This window comes from Equus asinus, chromosome 30 (assembly GCF_041296235.1).
Source record: "Equus asinus isolate D_3611 breed Donkey chromosome 30, EquAss-T2T_v2, whole genome shotgun sequence".
Taxonomy (NCBI): Eukaryota; Metazoa; Chordata; class Mammalia; order Perissodactyla; family Equidae; genus Equus; species Equus asinus.
In genome coordinates this window covers 33,748,019-33,764,293 of record NC_091819.1, presented here as the reverse complement: position 1 = coordinate 33,764,293, position 16,275 = coordinate 33,748,019, and positions in this window count along the sequence as shown.

Genomic DNA, 16,275 nt, shown 5'->3' with positions numbered 1-16,275 from the left:
ACCCTAACCCTAACCCTACCCCTAACCCTAACCCCTAACCCCAAACCCTAAACCCTAACCCTAACCGTAACCCTAACCCTATCCCTAACCCTAACCTGACGGACAGGCTGGAACCAGCTGCTCAACTCGCCGGAACCACCTGCCAGACATGCCAGAACCACCTGCCGAGCACGCCGGAGCCACCTGCTGGACTCACCAGAACCACCCGCCTGACAGGCCAAAATCAACAGCTGGCTATGAGAGAACCACCTGGCAGACAATCCGCAATAACCTGCCAGGCATGCAGGAACCACCTCTCAGACGTAAGAGAACCACGTGCCGGACACGCTGGAACCACGTCCTGGACAGACTGGAACCACCTGCCGGACATGCCTGGACCACCTGCCGAGCACGCCGGAACCACCTGCTCGACTCGCAGGACCCATGTGCCAGACACGCCAAAATGAACTGCCGGCTACACCAGAACCACTTACCGGACACTCCGGAATAACCTGCCCGGCATGCCAGAACCACCTCTCAGAAGTGCCAGAAGCACGTGCTGGACATGCCGGAACAACCTATCGGACAGAAAGGAACAACCTGCCGGACACACCAAAATCACCTGCGGGCTACGCCAGAACCACTTGGAGGACTCTCCGGGAAAACCTGCCGGGCATGCTGGAACCACCTCTCAGACGTGCCTGAACCACGTGGCGGACACTCCGCAAACGCATGTCGGGCCGGCCGGAACCACCTCTCAGACGTGCCAGAACCTCATGCCGGACACCCCAGAACCACCTGCTGGACAGACCGGAAACACCTGCCGGACACGCCGGAACCACATGTTCGACTCGCTGGAACCACATTCTGGACATGGCAAAATCACCTGCCGCCTATGCCAGAACCGCTTGGCGAACACTCCGGAATCACCTGTCAGGCATGCCGGAACCACCTCTCAGACCTGCCAGAACCACATGCCAATGACACCGGAAGCACCTGCCGAGCATGCCGGAAGCACCTGCTCGACTCGCCAGAACCACCTGTCGGACACGCCAAAATCACCTGCCGGCTACGCCACAGCCAGTTGGTGAACACTCCGGAAACACCTGCCGGGCTGGCTGGAACCACCTGCCAGCTACGCCAGAACCACTTGGCGGAGACTCCAGAAACACCTGTTGGGCCAGCCGGAACCACCTCTCAGACGTGCCAGAACCATGTGCCTGAGATGCTGGAACCACACCCCGAACAGACCGAAACCACCTGCCAGACCCAACTGAACCACGTGCCGAGCACGCAGGAACAACCTGCTCGCCTCGCCGGAACCACCTGCCGGGCGCAGCGGAAGCACCTGCCGAGCGCGCCGGAGCCACCTGCTCGCCTCGCCGGAACCACCTGCCGGGCCCAGCGGAAGCACGTGCCGAGCGCGCCGGAGCCACCTGCTCGCCTCGCCGGAACCACCTGCCGGGCCCAGCGGAAGCACCTGCCGAGCGCTCCGGAGCCACCTGCTCGCCTCGCCGGAACCACGTGCCGGGCCCTAACCCTAACCCTAACCCTAACCCTATCCCCAAACCCTAACCCTAACCCTAACCCCTAACCCTAAGCCTAACCCTAAACCCTAACCCAACCGTAACCCTAACCCTAACCCTACCCCTAACCCTAACCCCTAACCCCAAACCCTAAACCCTAACCCTAACCGTAACCCTAACCCTATCCCTAACCCTAACCTGACGGACAGGCTGGAACCAGCTGCTCAACTCGCCGGAACCACCTGCCAGACATGCCAGAACCACCTGCCGAGCACGCCGGAGCCACCTGCTGGACTCACCAGAACCACCCGCCTGACAGGCCAAAATCAACAGCTGGCTATGAGAGAACCACCTGGCAGACAATCCGCAATAACCTGCCAGGCATGCAGGAACCACCTCTCAGACGTAAGAGAACCACGTGCCGGACACGCTGGAACCACGTCCTGGACAGACTGGAACCACCTGCCGGACATGCCTGGACCACCTGCCGAGCACGCCGGAACCACCTGCTCGACTCGCAGGACCCATGTGCCAGACACGCCAAAATGAACTGCCGGCTACACCAGAACCACTTACCGGACACTCCGGAATAACCTGCCCGGCATGCCAGAACCACCTCTCAGAAGTGCCAGAAGCACGTGCTGGACATGCCGGAACAACCTATCGGACAGAAAGGAACAACCTGCCGGACACACCAAAATCACCTGCGGGCTACGCCAGAACCACTTGGAGGACTCTCCGGGAAAACCTGCCGGGCATGCTGGAACCACCTCTCAGACGTGCCTGAACCACGTGGCGGACACTCCGCAAACGCATGTCGGGCCGGCCGGAACCACCTCTCAGACGTGCCAGAACCTCATGCCGGACACCCCAGAACCACCTGCTGGACAGACCGGAAACACCTGCCGGACACGCCGGAACCACATGTTCGACTCGCTGGAACCACATTCTGGACATGGCAAAATCACCTGCCGCCTATGCCAGAACCGCTTGGCGAACACTCCGGAATCACCTGTCAGGCATGCCGGAACCACCTCTCAGACCTGCCAGAACCACATGCCAATGACACCGGAAGCACCTGCCGAGCATGCCGGAAGCACCTGCTCGACTCGCCAGAACCACCTGTCGGACACGCCAAAATCACCTGCCGGCTACGCCACAGCCAGTTGGTGAACACTCCGGAAACACCTGCCGGGCTGGCTGGAACCACCTGCCAGCTACGCCAGAACCACTTGGCGGAGACTCCAGAAACACCTGTTGGGCCAGCCGGAACCACCTCTCAGACGTGCCAGAACCATGTGCCTGAGATGCTGGAACCACACCCCGAACAGACCGAAACCACCTGCCAGACCCAACTGAACCACGTGCCGAGCACGCAGGAACAACCTGCTCGCCTCGCCGGAACCACCTGCCGGGCGCAGCGGAAGCACCTGCCGAGCGCGCCGGAGCCACCTGCTCGCCTCGCCGGAACCACCTGCCGGGCCCAGCGGAAGCACGTGCCGAGCGCGCCGGAGCCACCTGCTCGCCTCGCCGGAACCACCTGCCGGGCCCAGCGGAAGCACCTGCCGAGCGCGCCGGAGCCACCTGCTCGCCTCGCCGGAACCACGTGCCGGGCCCTAACCCTAACCCTAACCCTAACCCTATCCCCAAACCCTAACCCTAACCCTAACCCCTAACCCTAAGCCTAACCCTAAACCCTAACCCAACCGTAACCCTAACCCTAACCCTACCCCTAACCCTAACCCCTAACCCCAAACCCTAAACCCTAACCCTAACCGTAACCCTAACCCTATCCCTAACCCTAACCTGACGGACAGGCTGGAACCAGCTGCTCAACTCGCCGGAACCACCTGCCAGACATGCCAGAACCACCTGCCGAGCACGCCGGAGCCACCTGCTGGACTCACCAGAACCACCCGCCTGACAGGCCAAAATCAACAGCTGGCTATGAGAGAACCACCTGGCAGACAATCCGCAATAACCTGCCAGGCATGCAGGAACCACCTCTCAGACGTAAGAGAACCACGTGCCGGACACGCTGGAACCACGTCCTGGACAGACTGGAACCACCTGCCGGACATGCCTGGACCACCTGCCGAGCACGCCGGAACCACCTGCTCGACTCGCAGGACCCATGTGCCAGACACGCCAAAATGAACTGCCGGCTACACCAGAACCACTTACCGGACACTCCGGAATAACCTGCCCGGCATGCCAGAACCACCTCTCAGAAGTGCCAGAAGCACGTGCTGGACATGCCGGAACAACCTATCGGACAGAAAGGAACAACCTGCCGGACACACCAAAATCACCTGCGGGCTACGCCAGAACCACTTGGAGGACTCTCCGGGAAAACCTGCCGGGCATGCTGGAACCACCTCTCAGACGTGCCTGAACCACGTGGCGGACACTCCGCAAACGCATGTCGGGCCGGCCGGAACCACCTCTCAGACGTGCCAGAACCTCATGCCGGACACCCCAGAACCACCTGCTGGACAGACCGGAAACACCTGCCGGACACGCCGGAACCACATGTTCGACTCGCTGGAACCACATTCTGGACATGGCAAAATCACCTGCCGCCTATGCCAGAACCGCTTGGCGAACACTCCGGAATCACCTGTCAGGCATGCCGGAACCACCTCTCAGACCTGCCAGAACCACATGCCAATGACACCGGAAGCACCTGCCGAGCATGCCGGAAGCACCTGCTCGACTCGCCAGAACCACCTGTCGGACACGCCAAAATCACCTGCCGGCTACGCCACAGCCAGTTGGTGAACACTCCGGAAACACCTGCCGGGCTGGCTGGAACCACCTGCCAGCTACGCCAGAACCACTTGGCGGAGACTCCAGAAACACCTGTTGGGCCAGCCGGAACCACCTCTCAGACGTGCCAGAACCATGTGCCTGAGATGCTGGAACCACACCCCGAACAGACCGAAACCACCTGCCAGACCCAACTGAACCACGTGCCGAGCACGCAGGAACAACCTGCTCGCCTCGCCGGAACCACCTGCCGGGCGCAGCGGAAGCACCTGCCGAGCGCGCCGGAGCCACCTGCTCGCCTCGCCGGAACCACCTGCCGGGCCCAGCGGAAGCACGTGCCGAGCGCGCCGGAGCCACCTGCTCGCCTCGCCGGAACCACCTGCCGGGCCCAGCGGAAGCACCTGCCGAGCGCGCCGGAGCCACCTGCTCGCCTCGCCGGAACCACGTGCCGGGCCCTAACCCTAACCCTAACCCTAACCCTATCCCCAAACCCTAACCCTAACCCTAACCCCTAACCCTAAGCCTAACCCTAAACCCTAACCCAACCGTAACCCTAACCCTAACCCTACCCCTAACCCTAACCCCTAACCCCAAACCCTAAACCCTAACCCTAACCGTAACCCTAACCCTATCCCTAACCCTAACCTGACGGACAGGCTGGAACCAGCTGCTCAACTCGCCGGAACCACCTGCCAGACATGCCAGAACCACCTGCCGAGCACGCCGGAGCCACCTGCTGGACTCACCAGAACCACCCGCCTGACAGGCCAAAATCAACAGCTGGCTATGAGAGAACCACCTGGCAGACAATCCGCAATAACCTGCCAGGCATGCAGGAACCACCTCTCAGACGTAAGAGAACCACGTGCCGGACACGCTGGAACCACGTCCTGGACAGACTGGAACCACCTGCCGGACATGCCTGGACCACCTGCCGAGCACGCCGGAACCACCTGCTCGACTCGCAGGACCCATGTGCCAGACACGCCAAAATGAACTGCCGGCTACACCAGAACCACTTACCGGACACTCCGGAATAACCTGCCCGGCATGCCAGAACCACCTCTCAGAAGTGCCAGAAGCACGTGCTGGACATGCCGGAACAACCTATCGGACAGAAAGGAACAACCTGCCGGACACACCAAAATCACCTGCGGGCTACGCCAGAACCACTTGGAGGACTCTCCGGGAAAACCTGCCGGGCATGCTGGAACCACCTCTCAGACGTGCCTGAACCACGTGGCGGACACTCCGCAAACGCATGTCGGGCCGGCCGGAACCACCTCTCAGACGTGCCAGAACCTCATGCCGGACACCCCAGAACCACCTGCTGGACAGACCGGAAACACCTGCCGGACACGCCGGAACCACATGTTCGACTCGCTGGAACCACATTCTGGACATGGCAAAATCACCTGCCGCCTATGCCAGAACCGCTTGGCGAACACTCCGGAATCACCTGTCAGGCATGCCGGAACCACCTCTCAGACCTGCCAGAACCACATGCCAATGACACCGGAAGCACCTGCCGAGCATGCCGGAAGCACCTGCTCGACTCGCCAGAACCACCTGTCGGACACGCCAAAATCACCTGCCGGCTACGCCACAGCCAGTTGGTGAACACTCCGGAAACACCTGCCGGGCTGGCTGGAACCACCTGCCAGCTACGCCAGAACCACTTGGCGGAGACTCCAGAAACACCTGTTGGGCCAGCCGGAACCACCTCTCAGACGTGCCAGAACCATGTGCCTGAGATGCTGGAACCACACCCCGAACAGACCGAAACCACCTGCCAGACCCAACTGAACCACGTGCCGAGCACGCAGGAACAACCTGCTCGCCTCGCCGGAACCACCTGCCGGGCGCAGCGGAAGCACCTGCCGAGCGCGCCGGAGCCACCTGCTCGCCTCGCCGGAACCACCTGCCGGGCCCAGCGGAAGCACGTGCCGAGCGCGCCGGAGCCACCTGCTCGCCTCGCCGGAACCACCTGCCGGGCCCAGCGGAAGCACCTGCCGAGCGCGCCGGAGCCACCTGCTCGCCTCGCCGGAACCACGTGCCGGGCCCTAACCCTAACCCTAACCCTAACCCTATCCCCAAACCCTAACCCTAACCCTAACCCCTAACCCTAAGCCTAACCCTAAACCCTAACCCAACCGTAACCCTAACCCTAACCCTACCCCTAACCCTAACCCCTAACCCCAAACCCTAAACCCTAACCCTAACCGTAACCCTAACCCTATCCCTAACCCTAACCTGACGGACAGGCTGGAACCAGCTGCTCAACTCGCCGGAACCACCTGCCAGACATGCCAGAACCACCTGCCGAGCACGCCGGAGCCACCTGCTGGACTCACCAGAACCACCCGCCTGACAGGCCAAAATCAACAGCTGGCTATGAGAGAACCACCTGGCAGACAATCCGCAATAACCTGCCAGGCATGCAGGAACCACCTCTCAGACGTAAGAGAACCACGTGCCGGACACGCTGGAACCACGTCCTGGACAGACTGGAACCACCTGCCGGACATGCCTGGACCACCTGCCGAGCACGCCGGAACCACCTGCTCGACTCGCAGGACCCATGTGCCAGACACGCCAAACTGAACTGCCGGCTACACCAGAACCACTTACCGGACACTCCGGAATAACCTGCCCGGCATGCCAGAACCACCTCTCAGAAGTGCCAGAAGCACGTGCTGGACATGCCGGAACAACCTATCGGACAGAAAGGAACAACCTGCCGGACACACCAAAATCACCTGCGGGCTACGCCAGAACCACTTGGAGGACTCTCCGGGAAAACCTGCCGGGCATGCTGGAACCACCTCTCAGACGTGCCTGAACCACGTGGCGGACACTCCGCAAACGCATGTCGGGCCGGCCGGAACCACCTCTCAGACGTGCCAGAACCTCATGCCGGACACCCCAGAACCACCTGCTGGACAGACCGGAAACACCTGCCGGACACGCCGGAACCACATGTTCGACTCGCTGGAACCACATTCTGGACATGGCAAAATCACCTGCCGCCTATGCCAGAACCGCTTGGCGAACACTCCGGAATCACCTGTCAGGCATGCCGGAACCACCTCTCAGACCTGCCAGAACCACATGCCAATGACACCGGAAGCACCTGCCGAGCATGCCGGAAGCACCTGCTCGACTCGCCAGAACCACCTGTCGGACACGCCAAAATCACCTGCCGGCTACGCCACAGCCAGTTGGTGAACACTCCGGAAACACCTGCCGGGCTGGCTGGAACCACCTGCCAGCTACGCCAGAACCACTTGGCGGAGACTCCAGAAACACCTGTTGGGCCAGCCGGAACCACCTCTCAGACGTGCCAGAACCATGTGCCTGAGATGCTGGAACCACACCCCGAACAGACCGAAACCACCTGCCAGACCCAACTGAACCACGTGCCGAGCACGCAGGAACAACCTGCTCGCCTCGCCGGAACCACCTGCCGGGCGCAGCGGAAGCACCTGCCGAGCGCGCCGGAGCCACCTGCTCGCCTCGCCGGAACCACCTGCCGGGCCCAGCGGAAGCACGTGCCGAGCGCGCCGGAGCCACCTGCTCGCCTCGCCGGAACCACCTGCCGGGCCCAGCGGAAGCACCTGCCGAGCGCGCCGGAGCCACCTGCTCGCCTCGCCGGAACCACGTGCCGGGCCCTAACCCTAACCCTAACCCTAACCCTATCCCCAAACCCTAACCCTAACCCTAACCCCTAACCCTAAGCCTAACCCTAAACCCTAACCCAACCGTAACCCTAACCCTAACCCTACCCCTAACCCTAACCCCTAACCCCAAACCCTAAACCCTAACCCTAACCGTAACCCTAACCCTATCCCTAACCCTAACCTGACGGACAGGCTGGAACCAGCTGCTCAACTCGCCGGAACCACCTGCCAGACATGCCAGAACCACCTGCCGAGCACGCCGGAGCCACCTGCTGGACTCACCAGAACCACCCGCCTGACAGGCCAAAATCAACAGCTGGCTATGAGAGAACCACCTGGCAGACAATCCGCAATAACCTGCCAGGCATGCAGGAACCACCTCTCAGACGTAAGAGAACCACGTGCCGGACACGCTGGAACCACGTCCTGGACAGACTGGAACCACCTGCCGGACATGCCTGGACCACCTGCCGAGCACGCCGGAACCACCTGCTCGACTCGCAGGACCCATGTGCCAGACACGCCAAAATGAACTGCCGGCTACACCAGAACCACTTACCGGACACTCCGGAATAACCTGCCCGGCATGCCAGAACCACCTCTCAGAAGTGCCAGAAGCACGTGCTGGACATGCCGGAACAACCTATCGGACAGAAAGGAACAACCTGCCGGACACACCAAAATCACCTGCGGGCTACGCCAGAACCACTTGGAGGACTCTCCGGGAAAACCTGCCGGGCATGCTGGAACCACCTCTCAGACGTGCCTGAACCACGTGGCGGACACTCCGCAAACGCATGTCGGGCCGGCCGGAACCACCTCTCAGACGTGCCAGAACCTCATGCCGGACACCCCAGAACCACCTGCTGGACAGACCGGAAACACCTGCCGGACACGCCGGAACCACATGTTCGACTCGCTGGAACCACATTCTGGACATGGCAAAATCACCTGCCGCCTATGCCAGAACCGCTTGGCGAACACTCCGGAATCACCTGTCAGGCATGCCGGAACCACCTCTCAGACCTGCCAGAACCACATGCCAATGACACCGGAAGCACCTGCCGAGCATGCCGGAAGCACCTGCTCGACTCGCCAGAACCACCTGTCGGACACGCCAAAATCACCTGCCGGCTACGCCACAGCCAGTTGGTGAACACTCCGGAAACACCTGCCGGGCTGGCTGGAACCACCTGCCAGCTACGCCAGAACCACTTGGCGGAGACTCCAGAAACACCTGTTGGGCCAGCCGGAACCACCTCTCAGACGTGCCAGAACCATGTGCCTGAGATGCTGGAACCACACCCCGAACAGACCGAAACCACCTGCCAGACCCAACTGAACCACGTGCCGAGCACGCAGGAACAACCTGCTCGCCTCGCCGGAACCACCTGCCGGGCGCAGCGGAAGCACCTGCCGAGCGCGCCGGAGCCACCTGCTCGCCTCGCCGGAACCACCTGCCGGGCCCAGCGGAAGCACGTGCCGAGCGCGCCGGAGCCACCTGCTCGCCTCGCCGGAACCACCTGCCGGGCCCAGCGGAAGCACCTGCCGAGCGCTCCGGAGCCACCTGCTCGCCTCGCCGGAACCACGTGCCGGGCCCTAACCCTAACCCTAACCCTAACCCTATCCCCAAACCCTAACCCTAACCCTAACCCCTAACCCTAAGCCTAACCCTAAACCCTAACCCAACCGTAACCCTAACCCTAACCCTACCCCTAACCCTAACCCCTAACCCCAAACCCTAAACCCTAACCCTAACCGTAACCCTAACCCTATCCCTAACCCTAACCTGACGGACAGGCTGGAACCAGCTGCTCAACTCGCCGGAACCACCTGCCAGACATGCCAGAACCACCTGCCGAGCACGCCGGAGCCACCTGCTGGACTCACCAGAACCACCCGCCTGACAGGCCAAAATCAACAGCTGGCTATGAGAGAACCACCTGGCAGACAATCCGCAATAACCTGCCAGGCATGCAGGAACCACCTCTCAGACGTAAGAGAACCACGTGCCGGACACGCTGGAACCACGTCCTGGACAGACTGGAACCACCTGCCGGACATGCCTGGACCACCTGCCGAGCACGCCGGAACCACCTGCTCGACTCGCAGGACCCATGTGCCAGACACGCCAAAATGAACTGCCGGCTACACCAGAACCACTTACCGGACACTCCGGAATAACCTGCCCGGCATGCCAGAACCACCTCTCAGAAGTGCCAGAAGCACGTGCTGGACATGCCGGAACAACCTATCGGACAGAAAGGAACAACCTGCCGGACACACCAAAATCACCTGCGGGCTACGCCAGAACCACTTGGAGGACTCTCCGGGAAAACCTGCCGGGCATGCTGGAACCACCTCTCAGACGTGCCTGAACCACGTGGCGGACACTCCGCAAACGCATGTCGGGCCGGCCGGAACCACCTCTCAGACGTGCCAGAACCTCATGCCGGACACCCCAGAACCACCTGCTGGACAGACCGGAAACACCTGCCGGACACGCCGGAACCACATGTTCGACTCGCTGGAACCACATTCTGGACATGGCAAAATCACCTGCCGCCTATGCCAGAACCGCTTGGCGAACACTCCGGAATCACCTGTCAGGCATGCCGGAACCACCTCTCAGACCTGCCAGAACCACATGCCAATGACACCGGAAGCACCTGCCGAGCATGCCGGAAGCACCTGCTCGACTCGCCAGAACCACCTGTCGGACACGCCAAAATCACCTGCCGGCTACGCCACAGCCAGTTGGTGAACACTCCGGAAACACCTGCCGGGCTGGCTGGAACCACCTGCCAGCTACGCCAGAACCACTTGGCGGAGACTCCAGAAACACCTGTTGGGCCAGCCGGAACCACCTCTCAGACGTGCCAGAACCATGTGCCTGAGATGCTGGAACCACACCCCGAACAGACCGAAACCACCTGCCAGACCCAACTGAACCACCTGCCGAGCACGCAGGAACAACCTGCTCGCCTCGCCGGAACCACCTGCCGGGCCCAGCGGAAGCACGTGCCGAGCGCGCCGGAGCCACCTGCTCGCCTCGCCGGAACCACCTGCCGGGCCCAGCGGAAGCACCTGCCGAGCGCGCCGGAGCCACCTGCTCGCCTCGCCGGAACCACGTGCCGGGCCCTAACCCTAACCCTAACCCTAACCCTATCCCCAAACCCTAACCCTAACCCTAACCCCTAACCCTAAGCCTAACCCTAAACCCTAACCCAACCGTAACCCTAACCCTAACCCTACCCCTAACCCTAACCCCTAACCCCAAACCCTAAACCCTAACCCTAACCGTAACCCTAACCCTATCCCTAACCCTAACCTGACGGACAGGCTGGAACCAGCTGCTCAACTCGCCGGAACCACCTGCCAGACATGCCAGAACCACCTGCCGAGCACGCCGGAGCCACCTGCTGGACTCACCAGAACCACCCGCCTGACAGGCCAAAATCAACAGCTGGCTATGAGAGAACCACCTGGCAGACAATCCGCAATAACCTGCCAGGCATGCAGGAACCACCTCTCAGACGTAAGAGAACCACGTGCCGGACACGCTGGAACCACGTCCTGGACAGACTGGAACCACCTGCCGGACATGCCTGGACCACCTGCCGAGCACGCCGGAACCACCTGCTCGACTCGCAGGACCCATGTGCCAGACACGCCAAAATGAACTGCCGGCTACACCAGAACCACTTACCGGACACTCCGGAATAACCTGCCCGGCATGCCAGAACCACCTCTCAGAAGTGCCAGAAGCACGTGCTGGACATGCCGGAACAACCTATCGGACAGAAAGGAACAACCTGCCGGACACACCAAAATCACCTGCGGGCTACGCCAGAACCACTTGGAGGACTCTCCGGGAAAACCTGCCGGGCATGCTGGAACCACCTCTCAGACGTGCCTGAACCACGTGGCGGACACTCCGCAAACGCATGTCGGGCCGGCCGGAACCACCTCTCAGACGTGCCAGAACCTCATGCCGGACACCCCAGAACCACCTGCTGGACAGACCGGAAACACCTGCCGGACACGCCGGAACCACATGTTCGACTCGCTGGAACCACATTCTGGACATGGCAAAATCACCTGCCGCCTATGCCAGAACCGCTTGGCGAACACTCCGGAATCACCTGTCAGGCATGCCGGAACCACCTCTCAGACCTGCCAGAACCACATGCCAATGACACCGGAAGCACATGCCGAGCATGCCGGAAGCACCTGCTCGACTCGCCAGAACCACCTGTCGGACACGCCAAAATCACCTGCCGGCTACGCCACAGCCAGTTGGTGAACACTCCGGAAACACCTGCCGGGCTGGCTGGAACCACCTGCCAGCTACGCCAGAACCACTTGGCGGAGACTCCAGAAACACCTGTTGGGCCAGCCGGAACCACCTCTCAGACGTGCCAGAACCATGTGCCTGAGATGCTGGAACCACACCCCGAACAGACCGAAACCACCTGCCAGACCCAACTGAACCACGTGCCGAGCACGCAGGAACAACCTGCTCGCCTCGCCGGAACCACCTGCCGGGCGCAGCGGAAGCACCTGCCGAGCGCGCCGGAGCCACCTGCTCGCCTCGCCGGAACCACCTGCCGGGCCCAGCGGAAGCACCTGCCGAGCGCGCCGGAGCCACCTGCTCGCCTCGCCGGAACCACGTGCCGGGCCCTAACCCTAACCCTAACCCTAACCCTATCCCCAAACCCTAACCCTAACCCTAACCCCTAACCCTAAGCCTAACCCTAAACCCTAACCCAACCGTAACCCTAACCCTAACCCTACCCCTAACCCTAACCCCTAACCCCAAACCCTAAACCCTAACCCTAACCGTAACCCTAACCCTATCCCTAACCCTAACCTGACGGACAGGCTGGAACCAGCTGCTCAACTCGCCGGAACCACCTGCCAGACATGCCAGAACCACCTGCCGAGCACGCCGGAGCCACCTGCTGGACTCACCAGAACCACCCGCCTGACAGGCCAAAATCAACAGCTGGCTATGAGAGAACCACCTGGCAGACAATCCGCAATAACCTGCCAGGCATGCAGGAACCACCTCTCAGACGTAAGAGAACCACGTGCCGGACACGCTGGAACCACGTCCTGGACAGACTGGAACCACCTGCCGGACATGCCTGGACCACCTGCCGAGCACGCCGGAACCACCTGCTCGACTCGCAGGACCCATGTGCCAGACACGCCAAAATGAACTGCCGGCTACACCAGAACCACTTACCGGACACTCCGGAATAACCTGCCCGGCATGCCAGAACCACCTCTCAGAAGTGCCAGAAGCACGTGCTGGACATGCCGGAACAACCTATCGGACAGAAAGGAACAACCTGCCGGACACACCAAAATCACCTGCGGGCTACGCCAGAACCACTTGGAGGACTCTCCGGGAAAACCTGCCGGGCATGCTGGAACCACCTCTCAGACGTGCCTGAACCACGTGGCGGACACTCCGCAAACGCATGTCGGGCCGGCCGGAACCACCTCTCAGACGTGCCAGAACCTCATGCCGGACACCCCAGAACCACCTGCTGGACAGACCGGAAACACCTGCCGGACACGCCGGAACCACATGTTCGACTCGCTGGAACCACATTCTGGACATGGCAAAATCACCTGCCGCCTATGCCAGAACCGCTTGGCGAACACTCCGGAATCACCTGTCAGGCATGCCGGAACCACCTCTCAGACCTGCCAGAACCACATGCCAATGACACCGGAAGCACCTGCCGAGCATGCCGGAAGCACCTGCTCGACTCGCCAGAACCACCTGTCGGACACGCCAAAATCACCTGCCGGCTACGCCACAGCCAGTTGGTGAACACTCCGGAAACACCTGCCGGGCTGGCTGGAACCACCTGCCAGCTACGCCAGAACCACTTGGCGGAGACTCCAGAAACACCTGTTGGGCCAGCCGGAACCACCTCTCAGACGTGCCAGAACCATGTGCCTGAGATGCTGGAACCACACCCCGAACAGACCGAAACCACCTGCCAGACCCAACTGAACCACGTGCCGAGCACGCAGGAACAACCTGCTCGCCTCGCCGGAACCACCTGCCGGGCGCAGCGGAAGCACCTGCCGAGCGCGCCGGAGCCACCTGCTCGCCTCGCCGGAACCACCTGCCGGGCCCAGCGGAAGCACGTGCCGAGCGCGCCGGAGCCACCTGCTCGCCTCGCCGGAACCACCTGCCGGGCCCAGCGGAAGCACCTGCCGAGCGCTCCGGAGCCACCTGCTCGCCTCGCCGGAACCACGTGCCGGGCCCTAACCCTAACCCTAACCGTAACCCTATCCCCAAACCCTAACCCTAACCCTAACCCCTAACCCTAAGCCTAACCCTAAACCCTAACCCAACCGTAACCCTAACCCTAACCCTACCCCTAACCCTAACCCCTAACCCCAAACCCTAAACCCTAACCCTAACCGTAACCCTAACCCTATCCCTAACCCTAACCTGACGGACAGGCTGGAACCAGCTGCTCAACTCGCCGGAACCACCTGCCAGACATGCCAGAACCACCTGCCGAGCACGCCGGAGCCACCTGCTGGACTCACCAGAACCACCCGCCTGACAGGCCAAAATCAACAGCTGGCTATGAGAGAACCACCTGGCAGACAATCCGCAATAACCTGCCAGGCATGCAGGAACCACCTCTCAGACGTAAGAGAACCACGTGCCGGACACGCTGGAACCACGTCCTGGACAGACTGGAACCACCTGCCGGACATGCCTGGACCACCTGCCGAGCACGCCGGAACCACCTGCTCGACTCGCAGGACCCATGTGCCAGACACGCCAAAATGAACTGCCGGCTACACCAGAACCACTTACCGGACACTCCGGAATAACCTGCCCGGCATGCCAGAACCACCTCTCAGAAGTGCCAGAAGCACGTGCTGGACATGCCGGAACAACCTATCGGACAGAAAGGAACAACCTGCCGGACACACCAAAATCACCTGCGGGCTACGCCAGAACCACTTGGAGGACTCTCCGGGAAAACCTGCCGGGCATGCTGGAACCACCTCTCAGACGTGCCTGAACCACGTGGCGGACACTCCGCAAACGCATGTCGGGCCGGCCGGAACCACCTCTCAGACGTGCCAGAACCTCATGCCGGACACCCCAGAACCACCTGCTGGACAGACCGGAAACACCTGCCGGACACGCCGGAACCACATGTTCGACTCGCTGGAACCACATTCTGGACATGGCAAAATCACCTGCCGCCTATGCCAGAACCGCTTGGCGAACACTCCGGAATCACCTGTCAGGCATGCCGGAACCACCTCTCAGACCTGCCAGAACCACATGCCAATGACACCGGAAGCACCTGCCGAGCATGCCGGAAGCACCTGCTCGACTCGCCAGAACCACCTGTCGGACACGCCAAAATCACCTGCCGGCTACGCCACAGCCAGTTGGTGAACACTCCGGAAACACCTGCCGGGCTGGCTGGAACCACCTGCCAGCTACGCCAGAACCACTTGGCGGAGACTCCAGAAACACCTGTTGGGCCAGCCGGAACCACCTCTCAGACGTGCCAGAACCATGTGCCTGAGATGCTGGAACCACACCCCGAACAGACCGAAACCACCTGCCAGACCCAACTGAACCACGTGCCGAGCACGCAGGAACAACCTGCTCGCCTCGCCGGAACCACCTGCCGGGCGCAGCGGAAGCACCTGCCGAGCGCGCCGGAGCCACCTGCTCGCCTCGCCGGAACCACCTGCCGGGCCCAGCGGAAGCACGTGCCGAGCGCGCCGGAGCCACCTGCTCGCCTCGCCGGAACCACCTGCCGGGCCCAGCGGAAGCACCTGCCGAGCGCGCCGGAGCCACCTGCTCGCCTCGCCGGAACCACGTGCCGGGCCCTAACCCTAACCCTAACCCTAACCCTATCCCCAAACCCTAACCCTAACCCTAACCCCTAACCCTAAGCCTAACCCTAAACCCTAACCCAACCGTAACCCTAACCCTAACCCTACCCCTAACCCTAACCCCTAACCCCAAACCCTAAACCCTAACCCTAACCGTAACCCTAACCCTATCCCTAACCCTAACCTGACGGACAGGCTGGAACCAGCTGCTCAACTCGCCGGAACCACCTGCCAGACATGCCAGAACCACCTGCCGAGCACGCCGGAGCCACCTGCTGGACTCACCAGAACCACCCGCCTGACAGGCCAAAATCAACAGCTGGCTATGAGAGAACCACCTGGCAGACAATCCGCAATAACCTGCCAGGCATGCAGGAACCACCTCTCAGACGTAAGAGAACCACGTGCCGGACACG